This window comes from Rhincodon typus, chromosome 35 (genome assembly GCF_021869965.1).
Source record: "Rhincodon typus isolate 14 chromosome 35, sRhiTyp1.1, whole genome shotgun sequence".
NCBI classification, from domain to species: domain Eukaryota; kingdom Metazoa; phylum Chordata; class Chondrichthyes; order Orectolobiformes; family Rhincodontidae; genus Rhincodon; species Rhincodon typus.
The window spans coordinates 1,593,092-1,603,406 of record NC_063366.1 but is presented as its reverse complement, the minus strand read 5'-3'; the positions used below and the strand labels follow the sequence as shown (position 1 = coordinate 1,603,406).

The 10,315-nt window shown below is 43.2% G+C and overlaps 1 pseudogene; it reads left to right on the top strand.

The window, feature by feature from the left end:
• Positions 1 to 296: 296 nt before the first annotated feature.
• Positions 297 to 10,315, top strand: LOC109934666 (annotated as a pseudogene).

Here is a 10,315-nt window from a genome sequence, read left to right as displayed (position 1 = left end):
TCCCTTACCCATGCCCTAGTTCACAGCCCCACCACCTCCACCATTCACCCTGCTCTCTCTCTCCCTCCCCCTTGGGCTCAGACTCCTCACTTTGTGGATCGGTTATCTCTCAGTCTGGGTCCCCTCTGGAATGAAGCCCTTCCCCAGCCTTTCCTGAGGCCCAAACTCACTCAGCTGCAGGAAGATCCCAGAGCCCAGCTCAGCCGCTCTACGACCTATTCTCAGGCCAGCCCTTCGTGGATAGACAGTCACTCCCACCTTCTCTTTTAGATTGAAAGTGAATTGAGTGGGGAAGACAAATTTTAACCTGGGTTCCATAATAGCAGCTTCTCCCTCTCTTTCACCCCTAGTCTCAGGTTCTTCATGTGAAAAATGGTAACTGCACATACTCTGGGATCTTGTAGAGATTCTGATCCTAATCTACACTTCTGTTAAAGCAGTCCTCCTAGCTGCTGCCACCTCGCAGGGACCAACCTTCTTGGTCCATTCGTCTCTCCACCAAACTTAGCCCTGTTTAGATTTTGCCTGAGCACACGAGTTGCAACTGATATCATTTGTGGTTTCCTGTATCTGCAGAGGACCTGGTCTGTGGAGCAGCCCTTAAAGATACTTGTGTATCATTCAGCTTACATTTTCACACAACACAGGAGGCAGCTCACAGAGCATATGAATCACTCGGTCTGAACTGAACAGGAAACACAGTTCCTTGGAAAAGATTCCTCACAAACTGTTCATTACACTCTGTTAAAGGAAGCTATGATGATTGGTCTTACAATGCTGGTCTCTCTGTCTGCAGTTGTCTATGCAGGTTGGTACTGTGGTCAGAGAGGGTTCTCCATGTCGGACTGGCTATTGGGGTATTAACTCTTGATTAGTGGATAATTGACTCAAACAGGGTCGCTGTGCCAGGTTTGGGACTGGAATATTAAACCTCAGTGAGGAATGGTGTCAGGGAGGGCATTCATTGTCAGGCTGGAGAAACAGCTTAGCTATGATTTTAAAATCAATTCCTGTATTTTTGACACTATCACTTTCGGAATCTGCAATTAAATCCTTTAAACAGTCTCATCACCTCAATAATTTCATTGGAATACAAGCCAGGTGTCTGCTATTTAGTCGAAAACTTAGTATCTGTCTCTCTGACCTGCACACTTCAACTAGTCTATCCTTATTAAGGTGCAATGCCCAACACAGAAAGCAGTTCTGCTGAGGAATCTAACCAGAGCTTTGGACAATAGAAACATCCTTTAATAAGTAGGAAATGGAGCAATGTCAGGTCTTATTTACGGTGTCTCAGTGTTAGGGTTTATTTACAGGGGACTCTGTGTTGGGATTCATTTACTGGGGGCTCTGCATTTTAGGGTTTATTTACAGGGCCCTTTGAGTTTTAGGGTTTATTTATAGGGCCTTCTGCGTTGTAGGGTTTATTTACAGGGCCCTCTTCCTTTTAGGGTTTATTTACGGGGGGCTCTGTGTTTTGGGGTTTATTTATAAGGGGAGGCGATGGCCTAGTGATATTATCAGTGGACTATCAATCCAGAGACCCAGATAATGTTCTGGGGACCTGGGTTCGAATCCTGCAATGGCAGATGGTGGAATGTCAATTCAATAAATATCCGTAATTAACAGACCATAAATCTGTTGTCAATTGTCGGAAAAACTCACCTGGTTCACTAATGTCCTTTAGGGAAGGAAACTGCATCCTTACCTGGTCTGGCCTACATGTGACTCCAGACTCTCAGCAATGTGGTTGACTCTGAACTGCCTGCTGGGCGATTTGGGATGGGCAATAAATGCTGCCTGGGCAGCAACACCCTCATCCCATGAATGAATAAAGAAAAAAAATGATAGGGCCCTCTGTGTTTTTGGGTTTATTTACAGGGCCCTCTGTGTTTTTGGGTTTATTTTAGAAGGAGCTGTGTGTTGAGGGTTTATTTACAGGGACTGTGTGTCAAGGGTTTATTTACAGGGGGCTGTGTGTGTTACGGTTGCTTACGGGAGACTGTGTGTTGTAGGGTTTATTTACAGGGGGCTTTGCATTGGGATTTATACTCTGGTCTTTCATGTCAGATTTTATTTACAAGGAACTCTGTGATGTGTTTGAGGTACATGTCCTATTGTCTCCCTCTCTCCCTGTTTCAGGCTCTCATTCCCTCCGGTATTTCTACACTGCAATGACCCCAATTCATGGTCTCCCCAAGTTTCTGGCTGTTGGTTATGTCGATGACATTCCGATAGATTACTATGACAGTGATCTTCGCAAATTGATCCCTCTGCAACAATGGATGGCAGAGTGTCAGGACCCTGAGTATTGGGAACAGCAGGCTCAGGTCCTGAGGAGCTCTGAGCACATCGGGCTGACCAATATTCAGACAGCCTGAAACCGCACCAACCAGAGTGGAGGTGAGACTACCCCTCTATCTGACCCCTTGTGTTTGTCTGTTACCCATTCTCCACCCTTATTCCTCATTTTTCTCAGTTATCCCCACTCCCCCTGTCTTTTTATTACCCCCATCCTCTGTGTCTCTCTATTTCTCCCATTCCTGTGTCTTTCTATTCCTCCATCCTCTGTGCCTCTTAAGTGCCCCTATTTCTCTATTCTCTCCAACCCTTCATGTCTCTCCATTCCCCCTTCCTTACTCATTTATGTTTCACTCCCTGCCATCTTATCTCTGAAATGGTGGGTGGATTGGGTCTGGTTGAGTCACTGTTGTAGAGGGCTGGTACAGAAACAACAGCTGACGAGTTTAATCTAGATAAATGTGAGGTGCTACATTTTGGTAGGGCAAATCAGGGCAGGACTTGTATGCTTAATGATAAGGTCCTCGGGAGTGTTGCCAATCAAAGGGACCTTGGGGCACGGGTTAACAGTTCCTTGGAGTGGCAAGTAGACAGAGTAGTGAAGAAAGTGTTTGGTACACTTGCCTTTATTGGTCAGTGCATTGAGTATAGGAATTGGGACGTCATGTGGCTGCACAGGACAATGGTTAGGCCAGTATGGGAACACTGCGTTCAAGTCTGGTCTTCTTGCTATAGGAAAGAATTTGGAAGGGTTCGGAAAAGACTTAGAAGGATGTTGCCAGAGCTGCAGGATTTGGGCTAAAGGGAGAGGCTAAATAAGCTGAGGCAATTTTCTCTGGACCATCGGAAGCTGAGGGGTGATCTTTATAGAGATTTATAAAATCATAAGGTAAATAAATAGGGTGAATCATCAAGGTCTTTTCCAGGGTAGGGGAATCCAAAACTAGAGGGCATAGGTTTAAGGTGAGAGAGGAAAGATTTAAAAGGGATCTAAGGGGCAAACGTTTTCATACAAAGGTTGGGGTGTGTATGGAATGAACTGCCAGAGGAAATGGTGCAGGCTGGTACACTTCCAACGTTTAAAAGGTATCTGAATGGGTACATGAATAGAAAGGGTTTAAGAGGGATATGGGCCAATACTGGCAAAAGGGACTGGATTAATTTAGGGTATTTGGTTGGTACAGTGTGTTTCCCTGCTCTCCATGTCTATGACAGTATGGACCCCTCTATGCTGTAACCATCCTGTGATTCGACAAACAGGGAATACCTAGATCCCTCTGATTGTAAATATTCCTCACTCCCTCACCATTCCAAAAAAATGCTGCTTTTCCTGTTTTTCTACTAATTTAATGCTTTTATGCATTGTATTCTGACTGCCGTTTTCTTTTCTTTCCTGCCCCATCTTTTCTACATCCCTCAGCAACATTATGTTCTCAGGCTCAACACACTGCGAAGCTGCAGGAACACAGCAGGTCAGGCAGCATCAGAGGAGCAGGAGAGTTGATGTTTCGGGTCGGGACCTTTCATCAGAACTGCTCCTCTGATGTTGCCTGACCTGCTATGTTCCTCCAGCTCCACACTGTGTTGACTCTGACTCCAGCATCTGCAGTTCTTGCTATCTCTATGTCCTCAGGGCTGACTTGGGTACTGATCCTTACAGGGTCCTTGCTAGTTCCAGCTTGCCAATCTGAATATGACCTATATAACCTGACTCTCTGCATTTTGTCTATTAATCAGTCCTGAATCCCATGAATCCTTATTTTCTGGAATAACCTTTTACCTAGCACCTTATCAAAACTGATCTGAAATTCAAATACTATATACTAACAGAGGCTGAGGGGTGACATTATAGATGTTTATAAAATCATAAGGCGAATGGATGGGGTGAATCATCAAGGTCTTTTCCCCAGGGTAGGGGAGTCAAAACTAGAGGGCATTGTCTCTCCCATTATTTATCATATTCATTATGTCATTGAAACGCTGAAATAGATTGGTCAAACATGATGTCCCTGTGATAAATCCATGTTAACTCTGTAATCAGATTATTATCCTGTTACCGTGATCCTAATAACAGGTTTCAGTATTTTGCCTGTGACTGATATAAGGCTATAGCTCTCTGGATTCTGCCTCTTTTTCAAACAGCATTGTTATGTTACCTTCTTTTCAATCTTTGGAGACTGTTCAAGAGTAGAAGGAACTGAGGAAGGTTACATCCTTCCACTAAGCCCTCCCTGCTGACTGACAGGTCAGGGTAGGTGGATTCTCACAGCAACGATTGCTGATTGGCTGCATGCGTGTTTGATTAACAGGGATCCGCACAGTCCAGGTGATGCACGGCTGTGAGCTCCAGACTGATGGGAAGAGCAACGGATTTCACCAGGAAGGCTGGGATGGCCAGGACTACATTAGCTTTGACAAGGAGCACATGGTGTGGGTGACTCCAGTATCCTGGGGACTGATTACCAAGAACAAGTGGGACCAGGACAAGGCCAGGAATCTGCAGAGGAAGGTTTACCTGGAGAGAACCTGCATGGAGTGGCTGAAAACATACTTGCAGCAGGGAGAGAGAGGGTTAAAACCCAGTGAGTGAGTGAGGGATGGGGAGATGGTGGAGAACTGAGAGTGGGAGTGTCTAAGAGTGAGGGAGTTTTTTTAAAATTATTTTATGAAATGTGGGTACTGCTGGCTTGGCAAGCATTTATTGCTAAGAAGATTGGCCTGGGGTTCTGAATCGCTAGTCCATTGACATTACCACAACACCATCACCTTCTTAAACCCTTACATCTGAATGAAGGTGAGGGTTTGGGGTGACTGTGAGTGAGGGGAAACTGAGGTTGAGGTGCAACTAGGAGTTCAGGATGGTCAATTGAGAGTGGGGAAGTTAATTGGAAGTGAGGTAGAGGGTGAGAATGAGTGTCGTCAGGACTGAGAATTGGGAGTTGGTAGGAGCTGAGATTGAGATGACAGCCTGTCAATCAGTATTGAATGACATTCATTATGTTATCTCTTGATAAAAGGTCTAATCCCCAGATTATATGGGTATTTACAATTCCTTGGGGTCAGGGTCTAACCCCAGATTAAAGGGGTATTTATGATTCCTTCAGATCTGGGTCAGACTCCAGTTTAAAGAGGTATTTATCAATGCCTGTCTCTCACTGACCTGATTCTGATCTGTTTCACTTTCTCAGTTGCTCCTCAGATGTTCCTTACTGTGGATATCACATCAGCAACTGAATCAGCCCAACTGTCCTGTCTCGTGACAGGATTTTACCCTCGAGATATTGAAGTCATTCTCCTAAAAAATGGCACACCAATTGGGGAAACATACTCCACTGGAATTCTGCCCAACCACAATGGCACTTACCAATTCAGGAGATGGGCAGTAATCGAATTGGATTACAGAGCCACTTATTCCTGTCAGTATGAACACGGCAGCAAAGAAGTGGAGACCAGACAGTGGGGTAAGAGCAATAGTGACCGCTGAGAATAGAGTATATATGGGTGACTGTGAGAAACAGTGTGTGTCAAGGATTGCGGAAGATAGTGTGTGAGTGTCTGACAGGGACTGTGGGGGGGAATAAATGTGTCTGTGTCAGAGACTATGGGGCCAGTGTTTGTTTGAGGGACTGGGGTTTCAGTGTCAACTTTGAAACATGAGGTTAAAAGGTTTCTCACGCTGCCAATTCTAAACTGTGCCCCACTGTCACACTGACCCTACATATCACACTGCAAATCTGTGGTAATACTATGGCCCATTCATTTACTATAACCTCTGTATCTGACCAGCGCTGTGGCAACCATATGTGTTAGTATAGGTTTTATAAAGCAGTCAATCACTGATTTATAAAAACTCCCTTCACTGGACCTTGAATAAAAAATGGCAAGGATTCAGACCTGTTGAAAGCAGAAACTGTTAGTATTGAAACCTCTGTTTATTCATACAAAACAAATTATGTAATTGATAAAATTGCTTAGAGAGACAGAGCTGTCAATTATGCACTGTTTTGCCCTTTGCTGCAGCTATTTCAGCACTCTAACGGACATATGGCTTCTTAGCCACAAATGTGTAATGAGACTTGCAAAGAGTAATATGCTCATAGCTTGGGGACACTTGGGGAACATTATTGCAACCCTCCTTTCAGCCTGAAAGACCTTTATTCATCTCCATCTTTGCATTGTTCCAAAGCTAATTTCTTATCCCTTAATTCCATTTGCCAGCACCACCTTAATAAACCTCCTTTGTGGTAATTTGTTGAATTTTTTAACAAGTCCATGGAGATAATATGTGCTGCACAAACTTGATCAATCTTCCCTGCTACTTCTTCAAAGATTTCCACCAAGTTAATCGGGCATAACTTCCCTTAATCCATGCCTTTCCAAATGAAACTTGATTTTGCCTCTGATGATGATTTCCAGTGCTGTTAGACTGTCTGCCCTGTACTTTCCTGGGTTTATCCTTCTCTCCGTGAATGATGTTGTAACAGGAGTGAATCTCCCCTCTTCCAGGTTCTCAGCGGTATCCAACGAAGATCGAGAGATGTGACCAGTTTCAGCCATTTACATAGGAGCTTCTTTCAGTAATCTCTGACGCATTCCATCTGGAACCAATAAATAATAAATCTAACCACTTTCAAACATCTTTCCACTAATCACTACCCTGTCCATAACTTCCGTCTCCAAGTTTACTGTCACTAAATCATCTACTTTCTTTGGGAAGACAGGTGCCATGCATTCATTTAATAGTTTAGCTATAATTAGGGTCACATCTGAAGTATGGTTAAATTCTTATATAGTTCTTGGTATTGCTCCATCGGAAAGATACAGATAGAAAAGTATTGGAAGGAGTTCAGCATAGACTTACTCAAATGTTGCACAATTTTAGGAGTTTAATTATGAGGAGAGCTGACTTATACAGTCTGGTCTTCACTGAAGTGGAGTCGGTTCATGGTGATTTTATCAAGCATTTTAGGATTCTGAAAGGAATAGTTGGTAAGGTAGATGGAACGGATTGCTTTTTCATGATGGGGAGTGCAGGAAAAGGGAGAAAGCCTTCAAATCAGAGTCTGCACATCCAGGAGAGACACTTGAAAACATCTCTTTGCAGTGTAGAGCTCTCTTCTACAAAACAAAGCAGAATTCACTCAATTAATTTCAAATCTCATATTGACAAAGTTTTGGATTGTTAAAAGTATTAAGAAATAAGTTGTTCGGATAGAGATCACCTGTGATCTCACCAAATGGTGGAACAGATACAAATGGGCTGAATTGTCACTTCCTATTCCTATTGTCTGAGTTATTTAGCAGTTGATGTTATAGTGACTGGTCAATAGTTTCCAGGTTTATCTCTGTCCTCCTGGAGTGTAATCTTAGTGATTTTCCAACCTTCTGACATCTCCCTCATATGAGAAAGATAAGAAGATGGTGATCAGGGCCTCTGCAGTCCTCACCTTTCATTTCCTCAGTAACCTGAAATGCATCCCATCAGCCAGGAGGACATTTTTGACTTTCAATTCTTTTTACCTCAGTTCCTTTTCTCAATCTATCTTTATTCCATCTGATTCCCATACAACCTTCTACTCTAGTGTTTCATTGATAGCATCATCTTTAGTCAAGCTCGATTTTAAACACTCATGTGGACAGAGGGCATATATAATGTACTAAATAAGATAACCCTACTTTTCATCCGTAACCAACCCTACTCCTCCTCGTCTGCTCTTTAACTGCTTCATGTTGAGAAATTCACCTGGGCCAACCCCCTTTTTAACCTTCTAATTTTTACGTATCCTTTTCCAGAGCCATTCCTATCCTCGATACTGTAATCAGTGTTTCCTAAATGGTTTCCCACAAAACCAGCACCCCTTATCTCACTTCATTCCACAGAGCAAGCATTCCAAGGCTGTAACAGGATCTATGAATAATCATGGCATCACTTCTTTGCTGCACTAGAAACCTTTGAACTCCCATTACTTTCACAAAGTGATTGTGAGACCGGGAAGTGGATAAATTGATTGTGCAACCGGAAAGGGGATTAATTGTGAGGTTGTTCTGGTGATTCATCACTCATGTCAGTGATTAGAATGGAGTTTGGAATGATGAGTATTGTAAAGTCTGTGAAAAGAAATCAATCTTCATTTAATTATCTCCCTCCCTAAAGTGAATCACAAGAGTGTAATCCATGCCACAGTGCATCTTTCTAACCAATATCATACTCCAGTTAGATGGCCGATCACATCATAGATTGTATTCAAGATGCAGACTCAGCCTTGGTACAACTGTTTCTCAATGAGCAGTGACTGTGATTATTCATTGATCATTGATCTCCTCCTCAATTGTTTACCCTCCCCTCCCCTCCCTTCCTCCACCACCACCACCACCACCACCACCACAGTTGAGGCATTTCAACTATCTCCCAGGTCTCTACAGGGAACAAATAACCATTTGGTTGTTGGAATTGTTGCTGCTGTCCTTGTTCTGATTGGTCTTGTCATTGGTATGGTTGTCTGGAAGAGGAGAAGGAAGACATCAGGACCGGATCTGTCACTGACAGGTAGGAGCAGCTTGAAATACTACCATGGTTGAGAGCCATTACCCGAGGTGGTTTGGGGACCAATTGGGAATGGAAGTTCCCATGTGTGTGTACTGTGAATTTGTGTGGGTAATGATGAGGGCGCTATGTGTAAATGATGTCACCCTTGTGTACAGAGTAAATTTGTGTCGGTGCGGTGTAAGGGAACTGCAACTGAAGTTATATTTTTGTCTGTGTCTCTTTTAGGAGGAGAGAAGAAATCTGGTTACGATCTGGCAAACCGTAACCGTAAGAAAATAATACAGACTTGTGCCTGTGTTTGTCCTTGTATCTGTTGAATTATTTCTCCCAGTCTCCATGGATGTTTTCATTTCTGTCTCAATTATGCATTTATGTCTGCCTCGATCCATGTGTTTGTAAGTGTTTTGTGTATGTTTGTCTGTCTCTTTCTTTGTTACTGTATGTCTCTGTGAATGTGGGTGTTTTTATGTCAGTGTGCCTGTTTCTTTGGCTGTCTCTGTAAGTCCCTGTATGTCACATTCTCATGTTTGTAAAATGTCTGTGTGACAGATATGTTTCCTTTTCACAGCTACTGATTCAGGGGAATCACCCTGAATCTTCCTCTTTGACCTGAGGTATGAAGTCACACTCTGGAATTTTTATGGCTGAACATGCACCAAACCAGCATGAACTATGGGCCTGTGGTACTGGGGGAGAGACTGGACTGAATATCATCATTGATTTCTCACTTGACATATTTTTCACTCGGGGAAAACCCAGGTTTGTGACCCAGTCTGGAAAAGACAACAACTCCAAGTAGTGCGGTCAATAACTCTGGTGTCGAATCATTCAGTTTCATTTAATGCACAGGGCCTTAATTGATTTGTTTGTTTTGTGGAAGGAATGGTTTAATTTTGTCAGTGTTGAGCAGGCCAGAGTCAGGTCAGGTAGAGAGTGAAACTTCTCTCTTCCTCCTCGAGTTACCTTCTTTTCTCCTGCAGCAGCTCACTATTCATTGCTTCACTTCCCAATAACAAGAGAACCTTGTATATTGAAAAGCCCAGCTAAGCCATTCAGCCCCTCAGGCTCATCCTTGCTCAGAGAAATATGGTTTCTCCCGATCCTCTTGTCTAACTGCTGTCCAGTGACCAATTTCAGTATTAACTATTCAGTGTGAATTTGTCTGTATCCTTTGTTTCTCTGGTATTGCAGTGATGTTGAAAAATGAATCTTCTGGGAACCTCTTGTTCTATTCAAGGTCTCTGACCTGTTGCAGAATCCAGTTCCCTGACAGACTCATCCTGCTAACCCTGCAACCTGAACAACAGGTCTCTGCCACAGGATCAAACATTGGTCCCATTTCCCCTTTAAAAAATCAGAATTAATTTACATCTTCCTCTCTCTGTTCAAACAACTTGACAAAAATTCCTCCTCATCTCTCTCCCCACTTAGTCACTACTTAAAATCATTTGTTACCTTCACTGACTC